Source organism: Lissotriton helveticus, chromosome 2_1 (assembly GCF_964261635.1).
Source record: "Lissotriton helveticus chromosome 2_1, aLisHel1.1, whole genome shotgun sequence".
Lineage (NCBI taxonomy): Eukaryota > Metazoa > Chordata > Amphibia > Caudata > Salamandridae > Lissotriton > Lissotriton helveticus.
In genome coordinates, this window is record NC_136059.1 from 340127577 (window position 1) to 340145697 (window position 18121).

An 18121-nucleotide genomic window follows, 5' to 3' on the forward strand; every position below is an offset into this window, starting at 1 on the left:
GGTTCTGTTCACTTTGTCAAAGGCTGCTCGCAGGTCTATAAAGCAAGCATACAGTCTCGTCTTCCTTTTTTCAGCTTTTTCTTTCAAGAGCGCCAGGGTTATCAAGTTTGTTAGTGTACCCGTCCTTGGCCGGAAACCAGTTTGGAACATTGGAATTATGTTCGTATCTTCCATCCAGTCCTGAAGAAGTGATAGTCAAGTCAAGTCAAGTCAAGTCAAATACCCAGAGGGTCTCAAGGCGCTTGAAGAAGGGTGGGGAATTACTTGTCGAATATCCAAGTTTTAAGTTGCTTTCTGAATGCTAGATGGTTCTGAGTGAGGCGCAGGTGAATGGGGAGTGAGTTCCAGGATTTAGCTGCCAGGTAGGAGAAGGTTCTTCCTCCCATGGTGGTTTTGTTGATGCGAGGTACAGCAGCAAGGGCTTGGTATGCGGAGCGTAGCTGGCGGGGGGTGGGGTGTAGAAGGAAAGTCGTGTGTTGAGGCATTCGGGTCCAAGTTCGTAAAGTGCTTTGTGTGCGTGGGTTAGGAGGCGGAATGTTATCCTCTTATTGACGGGAAGCCAGTGGAGGTTTTTCAGGTGACTAGAAATGTGGTCTTTACGCGGGATGTCTAGTATGAGTCTGGCTGATGCGTTCTGGATGAGTTGGAGTTTTTTCTGAAGTTTTGCGGTGGTACCGGCGTATAGGGTGTTTCCGTAGTCCAGGCGGCTTGTAACCAGTGCGTGGGTGACCGTTTTTCTAGTTTCGGTGGGGATCCAGCGAAATGTTTTTTTGAGCATGCGAAGAATGTTGAAGCAAGATGATGAAACGGCGTTGGCTTGTCTGGTCATCGAGAGTGAGGAGTCCAGGATGACGCCCAGGTTCCGTGCGTGGTTTGTCGGGATGGGTGCTTTTCCAAGGGCCTCTGGCCACCAAGAGTCATTCCAGGCGGAGGGGGGGGTACCTAATATAAGGACTTCTGTTTTGTCTGAGTTCAGTTTCAGACGGCTGTGCTTCATCCACTCGGCTTCTTCTTTCATTCCTTCATGTAGGTTGGTTTTGGCGGTGTTAGGGTCTTTGGTGAGTGAGAGGATCAGTTGAGTGTCTTCAGCGTAGGAGATGATGTTGAGGTTGTGTTGGCGTGCGATGGCCGCGAGGGGGCTCATGTAAACGTTGAAGAGGGTGGGGCTGAGTGAAGATCCTTGTGGCACGCCGCAAATAACTTCAGTGGCCTCTGACTTGAATGGTGGGAGGCGGACTCTCTGAGTTCTTCCGGCAAGGAACGAGGTGATCCATTCCAGTGCTTTTCCTTGGATTCTGATGTTTCTGAGGCGTTGTAACAGGGTGCTATGACAGACTGTGTCGAAGGCTGCGGAGAGGTCAAGGAGGATGAGGGCGACTGTGTCTCCATTGTCCAGTAGAGTTCGAATGTCGTCTGTTGCTGCGATGAGTGCGGTCTCAGTGCTGTGTTTTGCTCGGAAGCCGGACTGTGAGGAGTTGAGGGATTTGTTGGTTTCGAGGAAGGCGGCGAGCTGGTTGTTGACAGTTTTCTCGATGACTTTGGCCGGGAATGGAAGGAGCGAGATGGGGCGGTAGTTTTTGAGTTCGGTGGGGTCAGCTGTGGGTTTTTTCAGAAGGGCGCTGAGTTCGGCGTGTTTCCAGCTTTCCGGGAAGGTGGCGGAGTTGAGGGAGCAGTTGATGACGTCTCAGAGGTGTGGTGCTATGATGGAGTCTGCTTTGTTGAAGATGTGGTGAGGGCATGGGTCTGTGGGGGATCCTGAGTGGATGGAGTTCATCAGGTGGATGGTGTCCTCGGTGGAGATTGGGTTCCAGTCATTAAGGATGTTCAAGGGGGGTGAAGGTACGGCCGAAGGTTGGGTGGGTTGGTCTTCGGGTTGGTTGTCGAAGCTGTTGTGGATGTCTGCGATTTTGTTGTGGAAGAACGAAGCTAGGCAGTCACAGAGGGTTTGAGAGGGAGTGATGTCGTTGGAGTTGGCTGTGGGGTTGGTAAATTCTTTGACGATGTTGAATAATTCCTTGCTGTTATGGGCGTTGTTGTCTAGTCGGTCTTTAAATGCGGTTTTCTTGGCAGTCCGGATCAGTTGGTGGTGTATGCGGGTGGCGTTTTTGAAGGTGTCCCTGGTGATGGTGTTTGGGTCTTTTTTCCAGGCCTTCTCAAGGGAGCGACAGAGTTTCTTGGATTTCTTAAGATCATCGTTGAACCAGGGGGCGTTGTTGCTGCCTCGTTTGATTTGGCGTTTTTTCAAAGGTGCTAGGTTGTCGGCGCTGTTGGTTAGCCATTGCGTGAGGTTAATGGCTGCTTGGTTGGGGTTCGAAGAGTGGGCAGGGGGGTTTTGAAGAAGCGATGAGGAGATCTGGTCGATGGTGATTTTGTTCCAGTTTCTTCACAGAGTGGGTTGAGGATGGTTGTGGGTAATGGTCTTTTTGTAGACAAAGTGAACGCAGCTGTGGTCCGTCCAGTGGAGAACTGTGGTGTGACTGAAGGAGATATGTTTGCTGGAGGTGAAGATAGGGTCGAGTGTGTGACCTGCGTAGTGAGTGGGGGTATTAACAAGTTGTTTGAGTCTGATGTTGGCGAGATTGTCTAGAAGGGTGGTGGTGTTGCTGTCGTTGCTCTTTTCCAGGTGAAAATTGAGGTCTCCGAGTAGAATGTAGTCCTCGGAGGGGAGGGCGTGTGGGGTGATAAAGTCAGTGATGTCTTCACTGAATTGTGCACGGGGTCCTGGTGGCCTGTAGAGGAGGGTGCCTCTGAGTGTGGTCTTGGGGTCGGTGTGGATCTGGAAGTGGAGGTGTTCGGTGTTAGCGAGGTTGACGTCTGAGCTGGTTGAGATGCGGATGGAATTCTTATGGACGATAGCGATGCCTCCTCCTGTTTGGTAGGTGCGGTCTTTTCGGATGATCTTGTAGCCTTCCGGGATGGCAATGGTGATGTCTGGGGCTGAGGAGGCGTTCATCCATGTTCCTGTTAGGAAGGCGACGTCCGGAGAGATGGTGTCTAGTAGATTCCAAAGGTCGATGGCGTGTCTGTGGACCGAGCGGGTATTGAGCAGGATGCATTTTAGGTGGTTGGTGTCAGATCTCTGTTTGGTGTTCGTGGATGAGGAGTTGGTCTTGGTGCCGTCATACTTGCAGGAGTAGCATGTGAAGGGTCCATGGGTGTGTCCAGGTGCGGCTTGGGCTCAGTTGGGGCATGATCCGTATAATTTTGCCTCGACATCCATTAGCGATATCAGCCTGTAATTCCCCGGCTCGTTGTGATCACCTTGTTTGAAAATGGGGTGAATTATGCTCCCATTCCAGGATCTTGGCAGTTTATTTTGATCGTAAATTGAATTAAAGAGTGGTGATAAGTATTCTGCCCAGAATTCAGGTGAATGTTTAAAGATAGAGTTTGGAAGCCCATTTGGACCCGCTGCACCCTCTTTTTTCAGGCGATTTATTATGGCTTGAAGCTGGTCTGTTGTTACTAGGGTGTTGGGCACGGCGTTCGCTAGTTTTTCTGATTTGCTAGACAGTGTGTTTTCAGGATTGTTCTCGTTTCCACTACCCAAAGATTGCTTCAGCTGTTCTTCTGATGGATTATCTCCTTTTCCTAGGATAGTTTCTGCATGTTCAGAGTTTCTAGTGCATACTTTGCACTCCGGTTTACAGTGCCTTTTTTCGCCATCCATCCTGTCGATAAACATGTTTTCAACATGCTGGGTCCATGTACTTTCTCCGATACCTGGCTCCTGTCTTAGGGTGTTCCCCCTTGTCAGTTTGTTGATAATACCCCAAAATGATCTGGCGTTTTTGTGTTTACCAGCGATTAATAAGTTTGTCCACATTTCCTCTTGGTACAATGTTTTTGCGCTACTTAGCATGATCTTATATCTTTTTCGCATGACTTTCAATTTAGATTTATTTGATTTTATTCCACTTTTTATCAATAGTGCCTGCTTGCGGACTTCTCGTGCGATTTTTCTTTTTTTCCCCCTCAGGGTGATTGTATACCAAGGCTTTTTCCCAGTATTGAATCTTCTTGAATTTTGATTTGTAATTAGGGGATTTCTTGTTACTGCTCCCCACCATTCAACCCATTAGGTATCTTTGTCCCCAAATCAATAATGTAACGGGATTCAAGTCTTCTTAATTTCAACACTCGATCGCCCCCCCTGATATGAACAGGTAGGTAGTCCAAACAGTAATATTGCAGCAGATCTCTGAGCTATTGTGTTTCACTGCGAAATGTCGTGCTACAGGGTAACTAAAATCTTTATTTTTAATAGCACACATATGCTCTAGTACCCTAAGTTTCACCATATTAATGGTGCTCCCCGGGGCGTGGCTTGGCAGCCGATGGAAGGAGACGCGTGAGCGCCGAGCTCCGCAGCAGCCTCCCCATTTATCCTGACTATTACCGTCCTGATAGCCCCTGAGCCCTGATTTCGCCCGCGCCTCCTCCCGCACACCTGGGGGCCTGAGCGGAGACGGTGGGAGCGGATCCCCGGCTGCGCGGAACCAGCGCCGCGCCTGGAGTCTGGTGGGCGGCGCCGGCCATCTTGCGGCCTGGGTGATAGGCCGCATCCCCGACCTCGAGTGGTTGGAGGGCCGGGCCGCGGTGCTACCTGGCCGGCCGCCGGCTGCTGTGAGGGCCGGGGCCCTGAACTTTCGCGCTCGCCGCGGCGGCGGAGCTCGAGCCGCTTTACCAAAGTGTGCCCACAGAGGCGCGGCGGGGACGCCTGCGGAGGAGAAGACCAGTGGAGACCCTCGGCCCTGGGGGACCGGCGGCGCGCCAGGCTCGGAGTGCGAGATTGGGGTAGGGCTTGCCCCTGCGCGGCCTGCCGGAATTGCGACTGACCGGCGCTGACCCCTGGCCACTCGCTATTGGGAGACCCCGCCGTGTGCCAGCTGCGGAGTGCAGGCTTGAGGTGAGGCCTAGCCCTGCGCCACCTGACGGCGTGAGAACGGACCGGCGCTGGCCCCTGGCTGCGTGTCGGCGGGGGGCCTGGTTGGGCGCCATCCACGGATCCTGGGATCGAGGTCAGACCAGACCCTGTGCAGCCTGCAAGGGGGGAGACGGACCGGCGCTGTCCCCGGGCAGCTTGCCACCGTGGGACCCCGCAGACGCCGGAAGGCCTGGGGACTGGACACTGGGGACACCCAAGGGGCCCTGATTCTTGGGGCCTGGGCGTGCTACTCCCTGGCCCTCACGTGCTTGGGACTTTGAGGGGCCGCCCCTGACGCCATTTTGAACTGATAGCTTTGGGCATCGCGTCTGACCTTGGGGGAGCGACGCACTCCGGGGGGCTCCTTGTGCTTGGTGGACAGCAAAGCGAGGAGCGAGGTCCAGGTGCTGCTAGGGAGCTGCTGGTTTTGTGGGCCAGCGGAACCGGAGGAAGGGCGGCGCGGAGAGGGACCCCGGGGCTCTCGACCTGGAGAGCTGGACTTGGTGGGGGACGCCGACCCTGTTGCTGCGGAGGAGAGACCCGTCCGCCTCCATGGGAAAACGCCCGAAACCTCCCCCGGATGCGGCTGGGGGGGCGACGGATGACCGGGGCTCCACCCTGGATGATGACCCGGCGACGGGTCTACCACAGAGCCAGCTTGAGCAGATCCTGAAGGCCATCGCCGACACCAGGGAGGCCCTGCATCACGACATCGGGCAGGTGTCCACGAGCCTGGGCCTATTGCGTGCAGACCACGGCAAGTTGGCAGATCGGGTCAAGCAGACCGAGAGCCGGATTGATGCGCTGGAACCCATATCAAAGGCGGCGGACGCCCTCCTGGGGGAGCTGCAGCAAAGAGTACAACTACTGGAGCAGAGGGCGGAGGATGCCGAAGGGCGCAACCGCCGCAACAACATTCGCGTGGTGGGCCTGCCGGAGAAGATTGAGGGGACTGACATGTTGGGCTATCTGGAGGCCTGGCTGCGTGATGTGGTTGTTCCGGAAGGGCTATCACCGTTCTATACCCTGGAGCGGGCTCACCGCGTGCCGGCTCGTCCACTGCCCGAGGGCCGGCCTCCCCGTCCGGTAGTGGCGCGGCTGTTGCATTACAGAGATCGAGACCTCATCCTGCAAAAGGCGCGAGCGCTGGGGCCCTATAAGGTGGACAACGCCCAGGTCTCCATTTATCCGGACTACTCCTTGGAAGTCCAGAGACAGCGGTTGACTTTCCTAGCGGTCAAGAAGGCACTCCGGGAGGAGGGTGTCCGCTACTCTCTCCTGTTTCCAGCCTGCCTACTGCTGGATGGCAAGTCTTCCTTCTACGACACTCCCGACGACGTCTGGAACTGGCTGGAGTTATACAAGACAGGCGCGGATGCACTTCATGTGCCCGAGGAGCGACGGAAGGCACCACCGAGACCTAGGCGGAGTAGGAGACACAGGAAACGGCCGCCGAACGTTCGGACACCTTCGATCTCGCAGACTGCGCTGGAGCGCAGGGATGCCCTCCGGGCGGTCTCCACCATCTCTCAGACAAAGGGCTCCGCATCAGCTGTGGAGTCGGGCTCCCGAGAGGGCACCGACGAGGGGACTTCGGAAGAATCGGCGGCTGGAGGCCCCGCTCCACCACATGTCACACCTGGGACTGCTGATGGTTTGCTGGACGAATAGGGCAGATGCTCCCCTGCAGTGGTATTGTATAACCTGATGTGCTCCTGATCTGGGTTTGGGTCGGAGGCAGCATTGACCGATTGGGCCTGGAACTGGTGTTGGGTGGCCAACCGCTGGGGTGGTAGCTACTCTGATTGAGGAGGAGACGCGGGGCACATGGGGCACGTTGGGGAGGTCTGACTGGGAGGAGTGTGCTGTTCACGGTCTATCGGAAGAGGCGACAGGCCACCCCCTCTCTTCCCACACCTATTGTGGGACTCTGGTAGTTGCCAGAGACTGTTCCTTTTGGGATTAATCATTTGGATGGGTTTCTGCTGTTGGGGGCCTATTCTGGGGAGGGGTGGGGCGAGGGATTGTTGGGGAATGTTGGGGTTTTGGTCTAGGGGTGTAGCCAGTGTGTGCGCGATACTTGCTTTCTTTGGGACTGTGCTTGCTACCAGGAATGGGGACCCTCCTTGACCTGAAGTGTGTGACCTGGAATGTGAGGGGTCTGAATTCCATGCTGAAGCGTCACAGGGTTCATGCTCATCTTGTCCGCAGGGGGGTTCAGGTCGCCTTCCTACAGGAAACTCACATTGATCAAACTGAGGGGCGGGCTCTGCAGCGCAGATGGCGGGGGCATATGTTTTACACCACCTACTCGGCCTTTGCTAGGGGGGCTTTGATATGGGTGCGAGCAGGGATTCCCTTCCAGCCATTAGTGACGATAGTTGACCCCGAGGGGAGGTTTGTGGCGGTACAGGGCCGTTTGGATGGGAGGGACGTGACGCTTTGCAGCGTATACGCCCCGAATGTGGACCAACCTGCCTTCTTTGCGCGACTGTCTGGGAAGCTGGCGACTGTCCTAGCTGGCACGGTCCTGCTTGGTGGGGATTTTAACTCTGTACTAGACGTAGACTGGGACCGTTCTCACCCACCACTGGCGCAGGCGGCAGCTCACAAGCTAGCGAAGAGTAGGAGGGAGTGGCAGAGTAGCTGGGGCCTGGTCGATGCATGGCGGACCCAACACCCCATGGAAAGGGACTTTTCTTTTTACTCCTCCCCACACGATCTGCATGTTCGCCTAGACAGCATTCTGTGTTCATTGGACATCCAGAGCCTGGTCCGCCACAGTGAGTACTTGACCAGGACGGTATCTGATCATAACCCCTGCCTGGTGACGGTACAGTGGATGAGGCGACGCCAAGCTATCCCGACGTGGCGGTTGAATCCACTGACGCTGGAGGACCCACCGTTTAAAGCCGGGGTGCGCAGCGGAGTGGAGGAGTACTTTGGTGCTAATGTGGGCACGGCCTCCAGCAGGGCACTGGAGTGGGACGCCTTCAAGGCGGTAATCCGGGGCGTCTGTATCTCGGCTACTGCGGTAGTCCGTAAGACCCTCCTGCAGGATGTAGAGCGCGGCGAGGACCGATTGCGCACTGAGGAAAGACGCAGCCACACGGACCCTGAGGCTCACGGAGCGGTCTCAGCAGCACGGGAGATGGTGGCGACGGCAATGGAAAAGCTGCGCTGCTTTGATTATAAGGAGTTTCTGGTCCGGGCTCACGCCGAGCGTGATAAAGTGGGCTCGCTACTGGCGTGGTTGGCCAACCCTGGGACCCGTGGATCCCCGATAGTGGCGCTCACCACTCCGGACGGGCGCATGGTTTACACGCAGTCGGACATCAACGACCAGTTCCTTCAGTATTATGAGCACCTTTATCGGAGCAGGATGCCGGATCCCCCGGAGGAACTGGAGGAGTTCCTGGAGGCGGCGCAATTGCCCAGGCTCGACCCGGAACATGCGAAACAGTTGGGCGGAGATATCTCCGAGGGAGAGACCAGGGTGGCCATCAAACACATGGCCCACCGCAAGACTCCGGGTACGGACGGGCTCCCGATCGAATTTTATGCGGCCTATGCGGATGTGCTGGTCCCGAGATTGAGGGCGGTTTACCAAGAGGCCTGGGATTCGGGGTGCTTGCCGGCGTCTGCACGCGAGGCTTTGGTGATACCCTTACTAAAGCGAGAGGGAGACGCGAGCTGCCGCTCGGCGTATCGCCCGCTCTCCATGCTCACCACGGACTACAAGATTCTGAGCAGGGTCCTCGCGACGAGGCTACTGACCCACATGCGCTCCTTGGTACATAGTGACCAGGCGGGCTTTATTCCTCAGCGCACCACTGCCACCTGTGTGCGCCGGTTGCTCCGGGTCATGGGGGGAGAGGCCGCCGCTCGTCCGGGTGCTGCAGTCCTTTCGATTGACATCGAGAAGGCGTTTGATAGCGTTGAGTGGCCATACCTGCTTCGTGTGCTAGAGGCCTTTGGCCTCGGCGAACGCTTCGTGAAATGGACCGCCTTGCTTTATGCCGCGGCCACGGCCCGCGTCAAGACTGGGACCACCATCTCGGCCCCTTACGCGGTGGGTCGGGGGACCCGACAGGGATGCTCTCTGTCTCCCCTGTTATTTGCACTGGCTATTGAGCCACTGGCCGCACATGCCCGGCTGGGCCGAGCGTATGCAGGACTTCTGCTGAGAGGCGACACCCACTACATCTCTCTCTACGCGGACGACTGTTTGCTGTTTCTGGCGGACGTGAATGATTCCCTGCGGGGGGCCTAGCGGCTCCTGTCGAACTTTGGCCATCTCTCGGGACTGAGAGTCAATTGGGGGAAGTCTTGCCTCTTCCCGCTGACCCCAGGGGCTGATGATTCCCAGCCGGGGGGCGCCTTGCGATGGGAGCACCATTGCCTCCCCTATCTGGGCACTCTCATATACCACTCACCAGCGGCCCTCTTAGACGGCAACATCAACAGGGCAATTCGGAGTCTACAGGGTTGCATGGGTTTCTGGCGGACACTACCGCTGTCGGTCGCGGGGCGAGTCGCATTGTTGAAAATGGTGGCACTTCCCCGATTGTTGTACCTGTTTCGCACCCTGCCGATCTGGATTCCTGCGTCAGTCTTCAGCAGACTCCGTTCCCTCACATCTGGGTTCATCTGGGCATCGGGTAGACGACGGGTGGCGCTGGCCACGCTGCTGCGCCCCAGAGCGGACGGGGGTCTCGCGGCACCGGACTTTGATTGGTACTACCTGGCGGCGCAGCTGCAGTGGCTCACCCAGGCGGTGGCCTTGGAGTTCCGTGGTCCGGAGGGAGTGGTGGGCAAACTGTTCCCGAGACACGTCCTTTCCTTTATAATCTTGGGCCAGAAATTGGACCTAGCACAGCTCACTTTGGAGGAACGAACGAACGATTCGCAGCTGCTGGCTTCGGTGCCACAGGCGCTGGGGTGTCGTTCGCCCCTACGCCCCAGAAATTCCGCTCGGGATGTGCACGGCCTTTCCACACGGTGGTGACTGGTCAGCACTGGCGACCTGGGAGGAGCTTGGCCTGCAGATGGTCGGCGATCTTTATAAGGATGGCTCGCTGCTCACGTTTCAGGAGCTGCAGGACTCTTACGATCTGCCGAGAGGTGGATATCTGCTACATGCTTCGTTGGTGGCTGGTATTCGCCATTATTGGAGGAGTGGGCTCACCGAACCGCCGACCTCGGAGTGCTGTCAGTACGTGGTAATGGCCGCTGGCACTTACAAGGCCGTCACATGCCTTTACCGACGATTGTCGACTGCCACCCTGTGACCCCTGGATGCGCTGCGAGCTAAATGGGAGGGGGACATTGGGCGGTCTATTCATGAAATGACATGGCCACAGCTGCTGCGCCGAGCATGGAAGGGCACTAGGAACGCCAGGTTCCAATTGGTCCAGTTTTTTACCCTGCACCGCGCATACCTAACACCGACGAAAATCTCGCAATTCTTCGAGGGTGCGTCCTCACTCTGCCCTAGATGTGGGACAGCGGACGCGGACTTCGCCCACATGTTTTGGACCTGCAACAAGCTGGCCGGTTATTGGGAGGCGGTGATGTCTTGCCTGAATGCTGTCACGGACCGGCAGATCGATATTGACATGGGCACCTGTCTATTATTGTGGTTCCCTCACACCCCCCGCAATCCAGTTACCAGTAAATTTTGCGACTTGGGTTTGGTGTTAGCCAAACGTGAAATCTCCATGCACTGGAAATCTACCCAAGGCCCCAGCTACTTGCGTTGGAAGACCACTCTAGAGCGCTGGGCGAAAGCAGAGAGTACCTTGCGGCTGCGGCAGGCTAGGAGCCTAGATAATGACAAAGCACTGGAGGTGGCTAGGGCGTGGGAGGCCCTAGTTGTGGCGCTCCAGCAACCAGAGGGTGGCCAGAGCGAAGATGAGGGAGAGACACCAGGTTGAGGGTGCTGGGTACGGGGGTACCTCACACGCACCAGGGCACACACACTACTTACACCTATCGATGGCGGATTAGGAGGTCCTAACATCCCGTTGAAAGACATTACTTACCTTTACCGAGGTCCTGTCCAGGACAAGAAAGTGATACCATGTTGATGACTAGGAGGGAGGATTGTGACACACTGGCTATGGGGGTGGGGTACAGGGTGGGATTGGTCTGTTGGGGGATGTTCTATATAAAAGGTGTCTTGTTGGAACTGTACTGATATACTGCATTATCGGCTGATGCCTTGATTGCTATTTTCCTGTAATGTACTTCCTAACCTGGAACACCAATAAACAATATTTTTACAAAAAAAAAATTAATGGTGCTCCCCACGTATTTTAATCCGCAGGGACACACTAGCTACCTACCAAGACAGTGTTCGGAATTTTCACTCTCTAATTAAAAAATGGCATGACAAACAAATGTTAGACAGTGATGAATATTTGTTTTTAAGTACCCCACATCCAACTTTGCCCACCTTTTACCATTTACCCAAGATTCATAAGGATGAGAGGGCACCGCCGGGTAGACCTTTTGTGTCAGCATTAGGTAGTTTAACTGAAAACCTTTCAAAATTCCTTGATCATTTCTTGTTTGATGTGATGCCGTTGTGAATTTAAAATCATACATACGAGATACAACAGACTTTATATGTCATATTGAACAAATTGAATGGCGATCGACATATTGTATGGTGGTACTAGATATCACAAGTCTATATACGTGCATCAATCATGTGTTGGGGTTAACAGCTGTAAAATATTTCTTAGATAAAAGATCTATGAGATTTGCCACCGATAATTCCATGTTGTTGGAACTTATCAATTTCTGTCTACACAACAACATATTCACCTTTAATGGGGAGTTATTCAGACAGACATCAGGGACCGCGATGGGCACCTGCTTCGCCCCCAGCTACGCAAACTTGTTCATGGGCTGGTGGGAGGAGCAGGTGGCCTGGTCCATGGTAAATGAAAAATTGACCAGAAAAATCATAACATGGCACAGATATATTGATGATCTGTTTTTTATTTGGGATGGCTCTAAACAGGAGGCTGAGGAATACATACAAACCTTAAACACTAATGAAATCAACCTTCACTTTTCGGAGGAGGTTAGTGTAAACACAGTTAACTACCTTGATTTGAAACTGGCCATCAAGGACGAGAAAATTGTAACTTCTTTGTACAGAAAACCCACTGCTGGAAACAGCATCCTACATGCAGACAGTGGACATCCTCAGAAACTTAAAGACAGCATCCCCTGTGGGGAATTTCTGAGGATAAAAAGGAATTTCTCTGATGAAAAGGATTTTGATGAGGCAATAAAAGGAAGTATGGAACGTTTTCAGGCCAGGGGATATAATATCGTCCTCTTAGAAAACACTCTAACAAAAGTTAAGAAGCTTAGTCGGAAAGATCTGTTGACTAAAAAGGGTAAATCTAAAAAAGATGCAGGAAAATTTAGAATGATTACTACCTATTCTAAGGAGTCGAGCAAAATAAGAAATATTCTAAGAAAAAATTGGCATATTTTAAAAACTGATGCCGTTATAGCAACTGACATTCCTGCTAACCCACTTGTGACTTTTACGAAAGCCTGCTCCCTAAAGGACAGTTTGGTATCTAGCCACCTCAACAGACTCACACCCCCAACTCAAGGTACCCTAAAAGAGATGAAAGGGTTTTTCCCTTGTGGAAAATGCAAGGCATGTATATTGAGCAAAAGAGTTCTATCATACAAGGTAGACGGTATGGAATATAAGAAACAAATCAACAAGGTTATGACTTGTCAGACCACTTTTGCCATATACTGCCTTGTGTGTCCCTGCGGATTAAAATACGTGGGGAGCACCATTAAAATGGTGAAACTTAGGGTACTAGAGCATATGCGTGCTATTAAAAATAAAGATTTTAGTTACCCTGTAGCACGACATTTCGCAGTGAAACACAATAGCAACAGGGATCTGCTGCAATATTACTGTTTGGACTACCTACCTGTTCATATCAGGGGGGGATTGAGTGTTGAAATTAAGAAGACTTGAATCCTGTTACATTATTGATTTGGGGACAAAGATACCTAATGGGTTGAATGGTGGGGAGGAGTTGGCAGTTCATCTTAACAAATAAGTTAATCAGTAACCGTAAATGATGAAATGTGATCTTTTTAATCAATATCTGTATAAATGTTACCATGTCTTTTTGAGCCGATACACGGCATAATAACAATGGGTAATTAAGGACAGGCAGCCTTGGGAAGTATGAGGCTGCATTGCCGATCCATGGCGGAATTGTAACAATGAGAATTGCATTGCACTTAATTAATTGTTTTGATAAACATCGTAAAACATGTTTATTATTAGTCAATATATCGGCACATGTAACCGTTGTTTTGACAAAAGAAATGAAATTCTAGTTAGTATTTACTGCTTTAAGATGGCGCCCATTTAAGTTGAGGGCACATATAGTCAGTTTTTTACCACATTTACCACGTGACATGGTTTGTTTTAATAAAAAAATGGCCCCCAGTAAAAAGTCTAGAAACTGCGACACTGACGAAGGATGTAAATCCGAAACGCGTTTGGCGAAAATAAACTGCTGCTGAGCCAAAGAATCCTTGTGAGTGCTATTCTTTTCCTCACTGAAGATAAGGGCAATTTGAGCCTGATATATATATATATACACACATATATATATATTACCTACTGGCGGTCGCCAGTAGGTAGTTATAGTTAGGACCTAGTTTCCATAGGAAATCCGCAACATTCTATTAAGAATAACTTTGGCGCCGGTGGACGAATCTTTGCGAATTTCTCAAAGAAGATGGCCTGCTCCGCTCCGCTCCTTCCCTTTTTTGTTTGGGGGGTGATTCGTCAAGTGGGGGCTGAGATAAAAGGGGGGTCCCAAAACATGTTTTCCCCATGTTATTTTCAATAGGACGTTTAGACACGGCTACAGCTCGAACGGCTGAATGGATTTATAAGAAATTTGGTAGAAAGGTAGAGTCCGGCTCGCAGATTACGCTTTTCTTTGAATGGTGTAAATCTGTTCAGTAGTTGCTGAGAAAATTAACTTTGAAAAAATATATATTGAGCTACATCGGGCTATATATATGTTAGAGCCCAAATGTAGCCCAATGTAGCCCAATGTAGCCCAATGTAGCCCAATGTAGCCCAAAGATGGCCACCAGAGACAAAAAAAACAAATGTAGCCCAAATATCAGCCAGATGTAGCCCAACTATAGCCCAATGACAGAATGTCCCAGAGTGTTCTAAAGAACAACTAGAGCGCTAACAGTCTTACTTATGACAAAAGTATGGCACACCTGAAGTCATCTTGATTGGAATAAAGTGTTAACACTTAAAACATTTAATTTGCAAAGGAACAAAATGAGGGAGTTCATTTTGCCATAGAAATTATGATTAGTGCTGAAGAAAGAAAAATTAGGGCACATTTTGAGTGACTTCTCAAATCCTCTTATATTTCATTAAAACAATTCTGATATGCAGTCTCCCAAGATGGCCACCAGAGACAAAAGAGCCCAAATGTAGCCCAAATATCAGCCAGATGTAGCCCAACTATAGCCCAATGACAGAATGTCCCAGAGTGTTCTAAAGAACAACTAGAACGCTAACAGTCTTACTTATGACAAAAGTATGGCACACCTGAAGTCATCTTGATTGGAATAAAGTGGTAACACTTAATACATTTAATTTGAAAAGGAACAAAATGAGGGGTTTCATTTTGCCATAGAAATTTTATATATATATATATATATTCACAGAAAAAAACCATAGGTTTTAAACATGTTATAGTTAGGAAGTAGCATTTAAAAAACCTATGAAATTCACTGAAAAAACCATAGGTTTTACACACGTTATAGTTAAGAAATAGCATTTACAAAACCTATGAAATTCACTGAAAAAACCATAGGTTTGACACCAGTTATAGTTAGCTGGAAATTTTACTCGCATAAAACCAATGAAATTCCCACGTTATAGTTAGTTGGACTCACTATAACTTGCGCGTGCAATGCACTGCTGATGACGTCACATATTACATCACTCATGACATGGTCAGTGACATCAGTCATGACATCACTGATGACACCATCCTTGTGACAGAGTGACAGACCTCTTTTCACTGTAATGTAACCCTTGAAAAACATATTCAAAAATAGAAACTAAAATTTTCAAAAAATGGAGATACCCATACCAGTTACAACAACCAATTCAATAATTCCACCATCTATATACACATCCACTCATTGATCAACAGTTCTATATAGTCACTCGCACATATACTCACTCATGATATGTAGTGATACACCTATACATCCTGTTACACACCGACAGTCATCCAAAAGATACTCTCACACATATTCACACATGCAAATAAACTATTGAACATCCATTTATTTGCATATACAGCTATACACACACAACCACCTTACATCTATGGAAACCTACACATACTTACACTCTTAAACAATCACTTATAGAAACACATACTTATCTAAACAGGAACTATTGCAATCTCTTTCTCTCACATATACTCACTTATATACATCAATATTTACATATATTAGATTAAAACATATGTAGTTACTGATAAAGACACTAGTGAGACAGTCATTCACTCACTAACACACACATATACACACTCTTCCACCCATACAGTCCTGCACATATGCTGTCTTCAAAACACATACAAAGAAAGTCAGTCATTCATGCATCTATGTGTTAAGTAATACCCCCACCAAACCATACAAACACTCATACTGATACTAACAAAAACATCTAATAACCCATATACATACACATGTAGCTACTCACCAACCCATGCAACCACTTATACACAAAGTGAAACACTAATACATATATTTAAATATTCAAACATTGCTCTCTAATATATGTATTCACTAAGATACACTTAATAAACCAGTTAACCAATCAATTAAAAAAAAAAATTCCAAGTAATCACTTATTTAAACATTTATTCTTCCATCAACTTTTACATATACATATATAACACATATTTATTTTTTAAAAAGACACACATTCACTGGATAGTGTCATCAGTGATGTCATGACTGATGTCACTGACCATGTCATGAGTGATGTAATATGTGACGTCATCAGCAGTGCATTGCACACGCAAGTTATAGTGAGTCCAACTAACTATAACGTGGGAATTTCATTGGTTTTATGCGAGTAAAATTTCCAGCTAACTATAACTGGTGTCAAACCTATGGTTTTTTCAGTGAATATATATATATATATATATATCTATCTATATATATATATAGATAGATATATATATATACATATATATATATATATATATCCCAGATGGTTCCGTTCTCCTCTCACTTTAGGCGCTACTGGCAAGTGCGTTGCTTCGCGCGGTAGAACCAAACCGCAACATATTATATCTCTGCTTGAGCCCAGGACCTCCCGCGCTCCAGCCAAAAGAAGCCCAACGCGTTGGTTTTACGCTGTGAAGTATGCTGTATTGATTTAACCAATAAATCTATCAGTTTCTTTTAAAAAACTTGGACTGGAGTTGCGGCTTCTTTTGGCTGGAGCGCGGGAGGTCCTGGGCTCAAGCAGAGATATAATATATATATATATATATATGTGTGATCAAGACCGGGGTGACCCGGTCGAAACGCGTCATGCAAAGGAGGTCTTGGTGTAAATAAAACAGCACCGTAATTTCACGAGCCAACCAGTGGTCTGTACCTGTTCTTTTCTTCTCTGAGTTTCGAGGGGATACGGATGTTTGCTACAGGACTTGCAGCCAGATTCATCAAACAAAAATCCGCTGGCAAAGGACCAGATTCTGAGAATCTGGCCCTTTGCGAGCGGTATTTTTGCATTTAGGATGCATCATCCCAAATGCAAAAAACGCTAATTAAGAATTCGCTAAATTGCGATTCTCTGCCTTTAAGGAATCTCAAATTGAGATTCCTTAAATGCAATGCATGAAAGTGAAAAAAATAGCGAATTCGCTATTAGGGCACGCAAATTACCATGAAGTACAACTTCATGGTAATTTGCAAAAACTTTGAAAAATGCACTAAAGTGCATTTTTCAAAGTTTCATGTTGCGCACACACATGCCCTAAGGGCATGTGTGTGTGCAACATATGTGCACACATCATTTCAGGGGTGCAACAGGGTGTCCTTTGGACACCTCTGCACCCTTGAAATCGCAATCTCAATTTGCAAATAGCTAATTGCAATTAGCAAATTGAGATTGTCTTCCCATTCATTCCGATGGGCCTCTAGGCCCATAGGAATGAATGGAGAGATATTACTTAATTGCGACTCGCAATTTGCGAGTCGCAATTAAGGAATTATTAGAAATCGCTATTTTTTTAGTGATTTCTTAATGCATAGCATTTTGCTATTTCTTAATAGCGATTCGGTATTTTTCGCTATTAACGATTAGCAAAATGTGTTCTTGATGAATCTGGGGGATAGTTATATATATATATATATATATATCCAACCATATGCAGGATTCCTCATTTAAAGATCAGCCACAGGATTGCCTATACACGCTGTTTAATGGCAGTATTGGAACAGCAAGAGCGGACAGAAGTCACTTCAAATGTTCGTGCCAGACGCGTTTCAAGAGCTGGTGCTCTCTTCTTCAGTGGCGTTCATTGTTTGTGAGCAGCAGCGCTTTTGCAAGTGCAGTCATTTGTAATCACCTGTTCGCTTGGGCGTGGCCAAACAGCAAGGCCTTCTGGGTGATGTAGTGATGAGCGCGCTGCTATACAGTGTACAACTAAAATAAATCCCAAGTGGGCTCGAAGTCACATAACTGCCTGGCGAATGCTTCATCTCGAACTGCCATCGTGGGATGAACGGGCATCACCCTGCAATGACGCCGGTTCTAATCCTCCCCTATGTTCGACCCTCGGAAGCGTCTTAACAGGGGCCCGCTGGAACGGTGGGCTTCCTTTGCGACCGGGACAGCCGCTATTATCCAACCATATGCAGGATTCCTCATTTAAAGGTCAGCCACAGGATTGCCTATACACGCTGTTTAATGGCAGTATTGGAACAGCAAGCGCGGACAGAAGTCACTTCAAATGTTCGTGCCAGACGTGTTTCAAGAGCTGGTGCTCTCTTCTTCAGTGGCGTTCGTTGTTTGTGAGCAGCAGCGCTTTTGCAAGTGCAGTCATTTGTAATCACCTGTTCGCT